Source organism: Ascaphus truei, chromosome 13 (assembly GCF_040206685.1).
Source record: "Ascaphus truei isolate aAscTru1 chromosome 13, aAscTru1.hap1, whole genome shotgun sequence".
Classification (NCBI taxonomy): Eukaryota; Metazoa; Chordata; class Amphibia; order Anura; family Ascaphidae; genus Ascaphus; species Ascaphus truei.
In genome coordinates, this window is record NC_134495.1 from 17,854,164 (window position 1) to 17,868,632 (window position 14,469).

At 42.4% G+C, this 14,469-nt stretch overlaps 1 pseudogene; it reads left to right on the top strand.

Moving 5' to 3' along the window:
• The first annotated feature begins 6,502 nt into the window (after positions 1-6,502).
• LOC142465238 (olfactory receptor 10A7-like) lies at positions 6,503-7,366 on the top strand (annotated as a pseudogene).
• The last annotated feature ends 7,103 nt before the right edge of the window (positions 7,367-14,469 follow it).

Consider the following 14,469-nt stretch of genomic DNA (forward strand, 5'->3'; position numbering starts at 1 on the left):
CCATATATTTATGCTAGAAGGACAGACATGGAGCAAGTCACCTTAATGTAGATCATATTTTCTCTAAAGAAAAGTGTAAATGGAGGTGTCTAAATAAAAAAAAGTAAGGGTTCTCTTTGCTAACCTGAACAACCATGTTCTGACCACTCCAGATAGATTGTCAGGGAAACCTGCTTTATAGACAATGAAATCTGAAAATCCAAACTGGTTAAGTGCCGGTAACCAGGACTGAGAAGGTCTTTGTGGCATCGTTGATGGCCTGGTGTCTTTGAAAACAATAAGTAGACCTTCCCATATTTCCATTTTTTTTCCTTTTTCAGATACAAACTGCGGATAAAGAGTTGGTTTAATTTGGTGCCGTCTTTCAATTTAGATGAACGACTAGAATTCTTCTTTAAGACATTTTCTTTGGTCAACGAGTTAATCAATCAGTGGATCATCATATTCCCCCCCCCCCCCGCCAGCATTTATTCAGCATAGCGGCAAATCTTGTGAACGGGGAGACTTCCACTATTAAGACCATTGTGGTGCTGCTCCAGGAGAGTCACAGATCAAGTAAAGCTAGAGGGAAATGTTTATTAATGGCGGGGAGTTGTATATCTTCATTTCTTTGGTACAATTCTGAGGTAAAACACTGCTAAACGGTGGCTTTGTGTGAATATTTTCTTGCATACACCTGATGCAATGTTTTACTTCAGATTCACCCTACATTTTCATCAAATAAACTTTTTCTACATGACTTTATTAGGACAGGCTTAGATTCTTATCCTGAGCTGTTTTCTCCTGACAATGGTTTCATATATTTACATTATATCCACCATCATGAAAATCCCATCTCTTAGTGGTCGTCAGAAAGGCTTCTCCACCTGTGCCTCCCATGTCATTGTGGTTAGTATATTGTACGGCACCATCATTTTAATTTACGTGAGGCGGTCAGCTGTAAGCACATCCCACGTGGACAAAATAGTATCTATGTTCTACTCTGTGGTGACCCCACTGCTCAATTCATTTATTTATAGCCTGAGCAATACAAGTGTCAGGGTCTCCTAGACCTCCTGCCTAGCCATAGTTCTTTCCTTGTCCACCGGGTGTGCTGCTGCTTTCTGTTTGCTCTGGGTTCCTCTGTCTGTCTGTCTTCTTGTTGCTCCTCTCTTTGTCTTATAGTTCTGCTTCCTGTTTGTTCCCTTGCCTTTGTTTAGAGTCAGACTCCTATGCACATGCTTCTGTCTCTGATCCTGATCTGTTCCTGTACCAGTCCTGTATCTGATTCTGTTCATAGTAAAGGCCCTTGCTGGTAATCTGGCTTGTCCCTGTTTGTTTCCTGGTCTCAGTCTCTGTTCCCTGGTCTCAGTCCCTGTTCCCCGGTCTCAGTCACTGCTCCCTGGTCTCAGACCCTGCTACCCGGTCTCAGTCCCTGCTCCCAGACCTGTTCCTGCTCCCCTGTCCTGTTTCAGTCTCCTTGTTGCCGACCTCTGCTTGCTACCTGACTACGCTATCTGCCGCCTGCCTCAGACCCCTGCTTTTCACCCGACTACGCTATTTGCCGCCTGCCTCGGACCCCTGCTTTTCACCCGACTACGCTATCTGCCGCCTGCCTCGGACGTCTGATTGTGACCCCTACTCCGCTTCTGCTGTTCCAGCCACCGAGATCCTACCCGCCACAGGAGTCTCCCATGACAACAAGTGTAAGAATGCGGTTGTACAACATGATAAAGAGGCACTGGGATAAGCAGTAGGAGGTTGATGTCATGTGAGTCGTCAATGGGCTTGATGTACTAAGGGTCTATTAGGTAAGATCTAGAACTGTGATCAAGTAGATCTGAGTTCTGAATATGATGCTCAGACATCTAATTAGATTACAAGACCCTTGCTCTTATTTCCCTAGTACTAAATGCATTAGTTTGATGGCTTGATGGTGGTGCTATTGGTGCCACTGCTCCGAGCCCCGTGGTTACAGAGGCCCCGCGTTCTTCCCCACAACAATTAAACTGATTGTCAGGGGAGAGCGTGGGGCCTCTGTAACTCTCTTACCTTTTCATGCGCGCTCTCTTGCTGTCAGTGTCCCTCCTCATGGCGCCGAGATGTCAAATGGTGCCACGTTGGCATGACAATAGGGTGCCATGTGATGTCGTGACACGCATTGCCATGACAACGGGACACCACATAACGTTGCGACATGACGTGGCATCCTGTTGTCATGGCAACATGGCACAATTTGACGTCTCGGCGCCATGAGGAGGAATACCGACAGGATGAGAGCACGCAGGAGAAGGTAAAAGGCCCCGCACCACTGCCCTGCACTGAGCCCCGCAATTTTACTAGCCTTGTTTCTGGCATCTTTATCTGTGATGTTGTGTTGTCACGTGCCGTTGCATTGCAATTATTCATTGCAATCGCTATGCTCAACCTATAAATCCTAAATGCATATTTATGGTGTATTAACACTCCAATCCTTGTCTGTATTGACGGGGTATTAGATTAGATTTGGTCGGTTATCAAACCCAAGGACATTGAGCATTATATATAACCAAATACTCCTTCACAATATATAGATTCTAACACCTACACAGGCGTTGAGGGATCCAACACTGCGTCGTTGTTTTATACCAATATACTTGAAAAGCTTATGTCAATATATTAACTAGGAGATTTGAGTGCCCATAACTGGGTTTACCTGTCTTGAAAAAGTTTAACATATACCCCTCTACCCAGAGCAGCACCATCCCCCTATACGTATACATATACCCCTCTTCCCAGAGCAGCACCTTCCCCCTATACGTATACATATACCCCTCTACCCAGAGCAGCACCTTCCCCCTATACGTATACATATACCCCTCTACCCAGAGCAGCACCTTCCCCCTATACGTATACATATACCCCTCTACCCAGAGCAGCACCTTCCCTCTGTACGTATACATATACTCCTCTACCCAGAGCAGCACCTTCCCCCTGTACGTATACATATACCCCTCTACCCAGAGCAACACCTTCCCCCTGTACGTATACATATACCCCTCTACCCAGAGCAGCACCTTCCCCCTATATGTATACATATACCCCTCTTCCCAGAGCAGCACCTTCCCCCTATACGTATACATATACCCCTCTACCCAGAGCAGCACCTTCCCCCTGTACGTATACATATACTCCTCTACCCAGAGCAGCACATTCCCCCTGTACGTATACATATACCCCTCTACCCAGAGCAGCACCTTCCCCTATACGTATACATATACCCCTCTTCCCAGAGCAGCACCTTCCCCCTATACGTATACATATATTCCTCTACCCAGAGCAGCACCTTCCCCCTATACGTATACATATACCCCTCTTCCCAGAGCAGCACCTTCCCCCTATACGTATACTGTACATATACCCCTCTTCCCAGAGCAGCACCTTCCCGCTATACGTATACATATACCCCTCTACCCAGAGCAGCACATTCCCCCTGTATGTATACATATACCCCTCTACCCAGAGCAGCACATTCCCCCTATACGTATACATATACCCCTCTACCCAGAGCAGCACCTTCCCCCTATACGTATACATATACCCCTCTACCCAGAGCAGCACCTTCCCCCTATACGTATACATATACCCCTCTACCCAGAGCAGCACCTTCCCCCTATACGTATACATATACCCCTCTACCCAGAGCAGCACATTCCCCCTGTACGTATACATATACCCCTCTACCCAGAGCAGCACCTTCCCCCTGTATGTATACATATACCCCTCTACCCAGAGCAGCACCTTCCCCCTATACGTATACATATACCCCTCTACCCAAAGCAGCACCTTCCCCCTGCACGTATACATATACCCCTCTACCCAGAGCAGCACATTCCCCCTGTACGTATACATATACCCCTCTACCCAGAGCAGCACCTTCCCCCTATACGTATACATATACCCCTCTACCCAGAGCAGCACCTTCCCCCTATACGTATACATATACCCCTCTACCCAGAGCAGCACCTTCCCCCTATACGTATACATATACCCCTCTTCCCAGAGCAGCACCATCCCCCTATACGTATACATATACCCCTCTACCCAGAGCAGCACCTTCCCCCTGTACGTATACATATACCCCTCTACCCAGAGCAGCACATTCTCCCTGTACGTATACATATACCCCTCTACCCAGAGCAGCACCTTCCCCCTATACGTATACATATACCCCTCTTCCCAGAGCAGCACCTTCCCCCTATACGTATACATATACCCCTCTTCCCAGAGCAGCACCTTCCCCCTATACGTATACATATACCCCTCTACCCAGAGCAGCACCTTCCCCCTATACGTATACATATACCCCTCTACCCAGAGCAGCACCTTCCCCCTATACGTATACTTTAAGCTGAGCGGGAGTGTCTCTGTTTTTCTGTATCACATCATACCTGTCACAGACAGCTGATTTCACGTGGGCGTCGTGTCCCCAACTTCCCCAGGCAGTGTCCTGCTTACTATCTGACCGACATTAGTAATATGATTGTATGTAATCGGGCCAGAGAGCCCCTTCTCTCAGTGTTTATACTGTATCTAGGGAGATATGTAGGGAGAAGGAGCGGCTCAGTGAGTAAAGACACTGACTGGCACCGAGTTTGATGCACAGGAAACTGGTTCAATTCCTGGTGTTGGCTCCTTGTGACCTTGGGTAAGTCACTTTATCTCCCTGTGCCTCAGGCACCAACAAATAGATTGTAAGCTCCATGGGGCAGGGACCTGTGCCTGCAAAATGTCTCTGTAAAGCGCTGCGTAAAACTAGCAGCACTATACAAGAACATGCTATTATTATTATTATTATTATTATTATTATTATTATTATCTGGTGCTCACATTGCTCTGCCTGGTATATCACTGCAGGACGTATTGTCTCTAATTAGCGCAGTAACACAATTGTAGTGTCTTGCTCACCAGAATATTCCTTTGGAGACAGAGGGTTGTGCCTGTGGGTTAAGAACAGACACAGGGATGATTAACAAGTTGAGAGAATACCCTGGGGTCTATACCCTGGAGACCAACAGAAATAATATAAGAACAAAGCGCCCTGGGGCAATATCCAGGCGTAACAGAAAAAATACACAGGTGAAGCAGAGTATGGAACAACGAGCACAGGTGAGACACAATGTGGTGACATATCAGTGCCATGCCATTAAATAGATGGTAATATCGTGATTTAAGAGTGAAATGTCTTTGTTTGAGACGATTCCATTTGTCATATACATCACCAGGTAGGTGCTTTTTAGCCTGAGGAACTTCTGACAGCAGTATCCTGCCTGGAAGTTAAACAAAATATGTGATAAGTTTTTATGCTACAGGAGGAATATTGAATTATAACAGGTTATAGGGCATGAATCCAAATGAAAACACGTATGCCTGGTACATAGTTTTTTTTTTTTTCCTATGGGTATTTAAATCTCTTATCCGAATTTAAAAATCAGAAATAGTCAATATTGCCAGATACCAACCCAAGAATATACATTGCCAGTCCCTCTGACAACAAATATGTTTTGCAAGACAATGTGCAGCTATTTATCAAACTCTTCTGGTGCAAAATAATAGCACCATTTGATCCAATCTGATTGCCTTAACGTTGATTTGTATTCCTCTATAAATCGGGTGCTGTTTTTGTACTAGTTTTGCAGATGAGAGGCTTTGATAACTATCTCGTATTGGAGTTTAAACAGAAGATGTAGTGCTTAGTGCCAAGTCTTGTAGGCTGGGAACTGGCTCTTAACTGAAGAGGAAAATGATCAATAGACGAATACCCAATCAATTATAATGTACACTTTTCACGCACACATTTCCTGCGAACATCTATCTTTCAGGGAAAGAAACCATTCCCGATTCAATCCTCTGCTCACTGCAGCATCGACCATTACTTTCCCTTTGCTTGCCACAAATGTGATTGAGGTAGAAATTAAGAATCTCCAATACAGGCTTTGCGGACCCATTAATTATGTAGGTTTCCCATCAAACATCAAACACTGTCTCTGCTAGAACAAGAAAGCGAAATCTGTATTTATCTCATCCTAATTAATGCAAATGATTCACGTACGTGTAAAAAGCTTTGGTTTGACCAGTTTATTAGTAATGTATAACCCTTTATACCGAGGGTATAAATACTGCAGTGTCTGTGGAGGCTTCTGTATATAATAATGGATAAATATCCATACATGTGTACACTATACTGGAAAACTATCTCCATTACCATTTTAATTATTATAGCAACAATGATCTTATCATAAGCTCAGTTCCATCATAATACTGTTGCTCTGCTGCTTCTATTCACCTAGCAACACCACTATTCATGGTCCTGATCTTGACAGACAAACAAAGCATCTCCATGCTTTATCGTGACAGTTTCCTGACATTCTTTTGATTCCTCTTTATTAAGCAGGTCCAGATAAGGAGATATGGAGACACTGAATGCTTCCCGTGTTACAGACTTCATTCTACTTGGATTCCCTCTGTCTCCTGAGCTGAAGAATCTCGTCTTCACCTTAACCATGGCTTCCTACTGTGTCACCTTGGTGGCCAACATTCTCATCATCACTGTAGTCAGAATAAATATCTGTCTTCAAATTCCCATGTACATTTTCCTTTGTAACTTCTCCCTGATGGAAATTGGTTACACCACAGTTATTATTCCTAAAATGCTAGCTGATCTGTTGGTTGACAAGGGGACTATATCCATGCCAGGATGCCTCACACAATTTTACTTTATTTTCTTTTCTGGTTCTATTGAAAATGTACTTCTAGCCATCATGGGGTACGACCGCTACTTGGCCATTTGTAACCCTTTACGCTATTCATCCATAATGACTTGCACAGTCTGTTATTGGTTGGCCCTTGCATCCTGGATGAGTGGCTGCCTCATTCCTTTGATGCCTACAATTTGGGTGGCAAGGCTACACTTTTGTGGTCAAAGGGAGATTGACCATTTTTCTGTGACTTTGGTCCATTGGTAAAACTGTCCTGCTCTGATACCACTTTGGCAGTGAAGACTTTCTTTGGACAGGCTTGGATACTTATCCTGAGCTGTTTTCTTGTGACAATGGTTTCATATATTTACATCATATCCACCATCCTGAAGATCCCATCTCTTAGTGGTCGTCATAAAGCCTTCTCTACCTGTGCCTCCCATCTTAGTGTGGTTAGTATCTTCTATGGCACCATCATTTTCACGTACATGAGGCCTTCAGCTATAAGCACATCCCATGTGGACAAAATAATATCGGTCTTCTACTCTGTGGTGACCCCACTGCTCAATCCAATTATTTATAGCCTAAGAAATACAAGTATTAGAACAGGAATACAGAACACGATAAAGAAGCACTGGAATAATCAGTAGGAGGTTGATGTCATGGGAGAAGGAGTGTGTCAGTGAGTAAAGACACTGACTGGCAATGAGTTTGGAGCAGGAGAACCTGGTTCAATTCCCAGTGTTGGCTCCTTATGACCTTGGTCAAGTCACTTTATCTCCCTGTGCCTCAGGCACCAAAAACATAGATTATAAGCTGCATGGGGCAGAGACCCGTGCCTGCAAAATGTCTCTGTAAAGTGCTGTGTATAACTAGCAGCGCTATACAAGAACATGCTATTATTATTATTATTATTATGTGAGTCTTCAGTAGACTTGATGCATTTAGGGTCTATTGGTTAAGATCTAGAACTGTGATCAAGGAGACTTGAGTTCTAAATTGCATGCTCAGACATCTAATTAGATTGCTCTGCTTTTCATAGTACTAAATGAATTGAAAAACAAAAACTATGAATAAAGTTATTAAGTAATATAAAGATCCTTTTTATTAAATATAGCACCCTCAATTTCAAACATTAACCATATGTTTGTTCATGCACCCACCTTATGGGTGGAATCTAGGCAGCACAGTTCTGCTACTCTGATCTGAGAAGGGAAGCATGGCTAGGGGGAAAGGAACAGGTAAATCATTTAGACACAGGGAAATAAAATGGCCACGAAGAGAAAGTAAGAAAAACACTATGGGGCCTACAGTATGCTATAAGCGTTCATAAGCCACTTATCAAGCACTTATCAGCCAAAATGCGTACTGCGATTCTGTATGCCTCGATAAGTGGGCGATAATGGCATGGATCGCCAAATTTTTCAAACGTCAAAAAAAGATCTCCGGGTGAGCGTCGATAAGCCACTTATCGGCAGGTTCTGAAACTCGTGTGATTCTAGTAGCCGCGATTAGGTTATTGAGGCTAATCGCGGCTCTAGAATGGCAAGTTTCTCCCAAAATCCTCACGCCAGGAAAAGTTGGCGTGAGGCTGGTGAGAAGCTGCTGAGAGGCGGCGATACAGGACTTAGAAAAAAAAAAGCTTTTTTTCTGCAACGGATTGATGCCGGAGTCCATTATCCATTAATATCAGACCCCCGGCATGAATCCCATGCAATAAAAATGCATTTACAGGCAACTTCATTACCTTAGCAGCACATTTTTTTTTGCCACAGGATTGGTACCGCAGGCCAGCGGGGACCCACTCGGACCACCCAAGGGCCCCTAGACACCCGCAGGGACCACGGGTATCAATCGTGGGGTAGAGGGTGGGTATTAGAGTTGTAGTGTTTTTTTTTTGTTTCAATTTTTTTTATTGTTTATAGAGAGATAAACATCATATAATAGACATTTCCATACAAGTGATACATATCAACAATCTTTCACATCAATTAGATTAAACATTGGTTTTAAACATGAACATTGTGTTGTTGTCTTTTTTTTCTTGCGTATCTTCCTTCTTTTTTTTTTTTTGATGTGATCCAACATCACCTTTCAGGACTTATTAGGGAAGCAGCCGCTTCCTTGTGTATCTCTCTGGGAAATATCAAAGGATAGAAGAGAGTAGAGAAGAAAAAGAGGGGTGGGTGGAAGAGGGTGGGGGGATAATCAGTCCAGTCATATGGTGGACAGACTCATTAGGTTGTTAATATTCTGGCCAAATCTCCCAGGTTTTGTGGAATTTATCTACATTTTGGCTAAGTTGTGCCGAGAGGAGTTCCATCACCTTGATTTCCCTGATTCTTCTCAATACTGTCTGTTTGGAGGGAGCATTGATCTTCTTCCAGGCCGCTGCAATCGAGCATTGGGCTGCTGTGAGGACATGGTTTATCATTTTACTCTCTTGCGACTGTAGTGCATCTATTGGTTTAGCTAAGATCATGGATAGTGGGTCCACCTCTATCTCCACCCCCCAGGTGTTCTCGTATCAGTGTTTGTATCATGATCCAGAACCCCTGAATTTTTGGACAATTCCACCAGATATGAGCCATGTCTCCTCTTTGCCCGCATCCTCTCCAGCACAAATCTGAGGTTCCGGGGAAAATCTGTCTCAGCCTATTCGGGGTTAGGTACCAATGAAATAAGATTTTGTAAATATTCTCTTTTATAGTGGTACAAATTGATGTTTTCGAGGCTGCTTCCCAAATATCCTCCAAGTCTTCTCTATCTATATATAAATTTAGATCTTCTGCCCATTTTAGCATGTAACTATGATTAGAGCGTACTGCGGTTCTCGCCAGGCCCAGGTATATCTCCGAAATCAGTCCTTTACAGTAATAGCCTCTTCTGCATAGTCTCTCAAATTTTGTTAGAGTCTGAAACATCGAATCTTTAGAGACTGTTTGTAAATAGTGTCGAATTTGAAGGAAACCGAATACTGGTAGGTTTGTAATTTGATATTTTTTCTCTAAATCTGGAAGTGGTCAAATCTTACCTTTGGATACAAAGTCATCGGCTATTACCATCTTTAGCTTTTTGAATTTACTAAGTCCCTTTGGGAGCCAGCCTGGAAGAAACTCAGGGTTATTGAATATAGGGGTTAATAGTGTGGGGGAGGATGCTAGATCATATTTCCCCTTGTTTCTAGTCCATATCTTCCATGTACATCTCATTGCTCCCAGTTTTAATTTTTCCGCGAAGGTCTCTCTTCCTCCCTCAGTCCAGAGAGCGGCCGGGAGAGAAAGAGGTCTCGCATAGGTAGACACAATCTCAAGCCAACAACTTGTAGTTGGATCATTGTTCCACATTATTACTTGTTTTAATTGGGCCGCTAGATAGTATTTAGTGATATCCGGGACTCCCAGGCCTCCGCACTCTTTAGGGGCTAGTAAAATTGATCTAGCAACCCTTGGTCTTTTGTTTTTCCAGATAAATTGAAAAATTCTGTTTTGGATATTTTTGAGCTTGGACAGTGAGATGTCTATTGGTAGAGTCTGGAAATAATATAGGAGTCTTGGCAGGATATTTATTTTAACTGTGGCTATTCTTCCTAGCCAAGATATCAGACATTCGTTCCAGCTCTGGAGATCTTTTTTTATCTTTAAAAAAAAGGGGGGGAGGTAGTTATGTTGGTATAAAGATTTATATACCCTTGCTATCTGTATTCCCAGATATTTAATCTTTGTCGAACTCCATTAATAGTTGAAGTTTGCTTGTAGCAGTCTAACTTCGGGTTCAGGTAAGGATAAATTCAATGCCTCTGACTTGTCCGTGTTAAAGCTGCAGTTCAGGCAATATCCTGCATGTGTTTTTTTTTTAATAAATCAGTTCTGTAGTAAGAAAAAATACTTTTAGCGTTTTCTGTTTTAAAAAAAACAATGTTGAAAGGCCAATTTTCTTGTATTCTATTTTAACAAGCATGCTTGTTCCTATAGCAACGATTTACATTCCCCATATTTAAAGATGTCGCCAAACTTTGCCGATCAATAGACGGAGAACGAATTGACCGGCAGCTATGTTGTTCTTTAGGTAATTAGAGATTGCCCACATGAAACTATTGAAGTAAAAAAATAAATTAAAAAAAAAAAAAAAAAAAGAACTGCAGCTTTCATTTTATATCCCGAAATTTTACTGAATTGATCTAGTTGGGAATGTAAGTTCGGGAGGGACTCAAGGGGTTGTCGTCGGCAAAGAGGGATATTTTGTAGTTTGTCTCTCCAATTTCAATTCCATTATTACTCTTTTCGTCTCTAATTGTAGTTGCCAAGGGTTCTATGGAGATGGCGAATAGAAGCGGAGACAGGGGACATTCCTGTCGGGTACCATTATTTATTTTTATAGGATTTGAGTCTCCTCCTGGGAGTTTCACTACAGCTGTGGGAGTTTTGTAGAGAGCTCTGATCCCCTCTAAATACTGGCCCCTAAATCCAAATTTAGTCAATGTTTGGTCTAAAAAGTCCCATCTTATCCTGTCGAATGCTTTTTCAGCATCTAGGCTCAGCAGGATAGCCTTCGTGTTTGAGAGATGTACATGGCTATAAGATTGATCATTTTTCTAGTATTGTCTGAGGCTTGTCTGCCCGAGACAAACTCGACCTGGTCTATATGGATTAAACTGGGTAGTATTGGGGTAAGTCTGTTTGCTAGAATTTTGCAGAAAAGTTTTAAGTCTGAATTAAGGAGGGCTATGGGGTGATAATTACCACACTGTAGTGGGTCTCTCCCTTCCTTATGTATGATTGCTAGATTTGCTTTGGACATTGATGGCCGTATGGCCGCTCCCTCTAGAAACTAATTAAATACATCTAGCATGTACGGGGCTAACACCATCTTAAATTTTTTATAATACTGATTTGAGAATCCACCCGGGCCTGACGTTTTGCTGGCTTTCAGTTGGGCAATGGCTTTCAATAGTTCTTCCTGTGTTATATCTTTGTTCAATTCTAGGATATTTTTTTCCGAAAGTTCAGGAAGTTTACACTTCTCCAAATACCTGGAAATGGCTTCCGAGCCAGAGGATCGTTTTTTTGGAAAATTTAGGTTGTAAAATTTAGAATAGAAATCAGAGAATTCTTTTGCTATTTGCTTTTTACTGTATGTTTTTGCTCCTGACCTAGTTTGGATAGCTGTGATTTGTGACTTAGTTGTCAGACCTCTAAGTTTGGATGCTAATAGTCGGTCGACTTTGTTGCCTTTGTCATAGTACTTTTGCTTGGTCCACCTTAACGCCCTCTCCACTTCGTCTAGTTGAATCTGTTTAAATTCAGATCTGGTTTTATCTAATAATTTAAATAGTTTTTTTGAGGGGTTGTTTTTGTGTTTTTGTTCCAGAAGTTGTACTTTCTCAGCTAATTCATTATATAGTTTTTGCTTAGCTTTTTTCTTGTGTGATGCTATGGAAATTATAGTTCCTCTTATTGTGGCCTTATGGGCTTCCCATAGCATTGCTGGTGACTCTACTGGGCCCTTATTCAGCATAAAATACTCTCTGAGCTTTTGTTTAATATCAATTTCTACATCCATTTGATTTAGCAGAGAATCGTTTAGCTTCCAGTTATATTCATTGTTTTTATAGAAGGGGAGAGAGAGAACCAGTGATACCGGAGCGTGATCCGACCATGATACTGATCCTATATCTGACTGGGAGGATGCCTGTATAATGTCTTTAGTACCCAGAAAATAGTCAATCCTCGAATAGGTCTCGTGTGGGGGTGAGAAGAACGAGTAATCCCGCTGACCCTGGTGTTGCGCCCTCCAAATCTCAGTGAGTGAGAACTCTTTTAATATGTTTCAAAATTCTCTAGCATTTTTATCTGTGGAGCGTGGGTGAGGGGTTCCTTGTATGCTTGTTCTGTCTTGCTCTGGGACTGCTATCATCTTCATATCTCCTACCAGGAGTAGTGTAGTTTGTGGTTGGGGGCATATATTATCGCATAGGTCTCTCAGAAACTTCGCTTGGCCTTCATTTGGGGAGTACACATTTACTAAGATTATTTCTACCCCTGAAAGGGTACCATACAAAATTAGGTACCTGCCTTCTTGGTCTGAAACCTCTTTGTTTAAGGTGAATGGAATATTGTGTTTGAAGAGTATAGCTACACCTCTTTTTTTTTGCTGTGCAGGACGCATAGTATGCTTGGGGATAGATTCTTTTGAAGGTGTTTGGGGGGGTTGTAGTGTTAAAGTGGGTCTCTTGGAGGAATAGAATATCTCCATTTGTTTTCTTAAGTTCTTGTAGGGCAAGTTTTCTCTTAATTACAGAGTTCAGTCCCTTTACATTTAGTGATACTAGTTTAAGTGTTGTTTTATTGGCCATTTTGTTTTTTTTAATTGGGTGAGGCCTTGTAGACCCTCCACTTTCCCAGGGTGGTGGGGTGGCTTATGGTCTTCCCTTGTATACATGTCTATGTGTAGTCCTTGCGTGACCTTGGTGTATGTGTCTCTAGTTCCTCTGGACCCTAGTTGTTCCGTACTGGGGGGACCTGGGAGGGGGAGGGGAGGAGTGGGCAGCTGGGGAGGAGGGGAAGAAGAGTAGTAGAAAAGAAAAAGAAAAGAGAAAGTGGACGGTAACTGCGCCCCAACATAGTGACCCTCACCGCGCTAAGGGTGAGAGAGTTGGGCATAGTGCCCACTGGAGACTTCTTGATGTGTCGCGCCTCGGTACCCATTTGGGAGCACCTGGAGCCCCCCGGGGGAAACCATGTAGCTAATCAGAACTGTGTAGGGGATTGTAGAACAGCGTAATATAATACAAAACAGGATATTGGTAACAGGGAATTAAATACTTAGGCATAACATAGAGTTTAGTTATTATTTTAAACCCTATAGGAATCTGAGAATTATTTATTGACTTGTCTATTACCTCTAGTTCCCTCTCTATGTATACCTTTATGTATACCTCCTAGCAGGGTTAACATTTCCAGAGTTCACCTCAGGGTGGAGCTCAGGGATTACGATTATACACCAGATAGAGCATATTTTAACATTTGCAATAAGTTCAACTTGATGAGGCTGTCATAGATTTTTCTGTGAAACATTTTTCCCCATTTTCCCGTTCTGGAGATCTTAGTATTTAGACTTGAAGTTAAACCTGCAACAATATAATCTAATATAGTTCAAGACCTTGGTACCTAGGAATTAAGTAGTTTGGTCTAGCATAGAGATTAGTTATTTCTGGACATTGTGAACATCGGGAATTTATTTCTTTTCCTTTTCTTTTCCTTCTAGTTCTCTCTTCATGAGAGTCCCAACATTATCTTCAATTCTTAGATTAACCACAAGGTGGGGCTAGAGGATTAAAATTGTTCCGCATAAAGGGCAAATTTTGACATTTCTAGTGTTTTGTTACCATGAACTACATAATACCAACTTTACTTTATCTTAACTTAATTATAGGGGTCATAGAGACATTTTAGCCTAACTTCAATAACAATTTGAAGGGATAGGTCTCAAAAACATATAAATGAATGTAGCCCTCAGCCCCCCCCCCCCCCGGTCGCAGATCGGACCCCCTAGGGTGTACTAAGGTCTGGCTACGTGTCTGGGTGTGGTGCATGGGTGAAGATCATCGGGAAGCGCAAAATCATGTAAAACAGAAGAAATTTTCTGATGGTGCAGTATTGTGATATTAATAAATAAATATTTATAGTGCTGTGTGATATGTACTCACAAGTATATGGTGAGTAATGTTCCCATAAAGGTATCTTTCAGGGAC